The 744-nt window shown below is 26.7% G+C and overlaps 1 protein-coding gene across 1 annotated transcript in view; it reads left to right on the forward strand.

The window, feature by feature from the left end:
- LOC119593122 (ankyrin repeat and IBR domain-containing protein 1-like) overlaps positions 1–744 on the forward strand; it is a 31136-nt gene that overhangs the window by 535 nt on the left and 29857 nt on the right. The window lies entirely within an intron of this gene.

Consider the following 744-nt stretch of genomic DNA (forward strand, 5'->3'; position numbering starts at 1 on the left):
GTTTTTGTGATTGATTTGACTTGCTTGAAAAAAAAACAAGGATTTCCTGAGATGTTGTTATTATTGGAGTTTTTTTTATTTTATTTATTATGATGTACATAGTGCATGATTTATGGATTTTTATTTCATTAGTTCCAGGTATATTGAAGGTTTTCATTCAATTAACATTTGTGGCTGATTATTAGGTTTTCTAGAGATTGCAGGTTTTGGTTGCATATTGCATAAAAACTGAAATGCATTATTGAAAATTATTATTTTAATAGTATACGTACACCCTAAATTTGATTAGTTTGATTCACCAAAGGTTTTATTAATGAGGGAAGTGGATAGAAAGATGAAATATGCATGGATTTAATTTTTGTGATTACTAAGTATAGATAGATAAAAGATACTTATCATACCCTCTTTTTTAATTGAATCTAGATAGTGTTTTGATATGTACGTGGGAGATGTAAAGGAGGATTGATGAGACAGAAATATTATCTAGAAAAGGCGAAGATTGATATATATTAGTTAGAATTGGCATTCACATTTTTTTTTTCTGCAATTGTTAATTTTTTCTTTTTTCATATGGTTGTTTGAGATATTATTTATAGTATTTTTTTTTCTATATTGTAAATATCTTTATTAGTTCTGGAAAGTATGAGCTGGCCTTTTTATAAATGGAACGTAAGAGAGAATATAAGTAAAACGAGAAAAAAAACTTTGCCTGTAATTTATTGATGTTGCTCTCTCGTATTAAAC

This window comes from Penaeus monodon, chromosome 31, assembly GCF_015228065.2.
Source record: "Penaeus monodon isolate SGIC_2016 chromosome 31, NSTDA_Pmon_1, whole genome shotgun sequence".
In the NCBI taxonomy this organism is placed as follows: Eukaryota; Metazoa; Arthropoda; class Malacostraca; order Decapoda; family Penaeidae; genus Penaeus; species Penaeus monodon.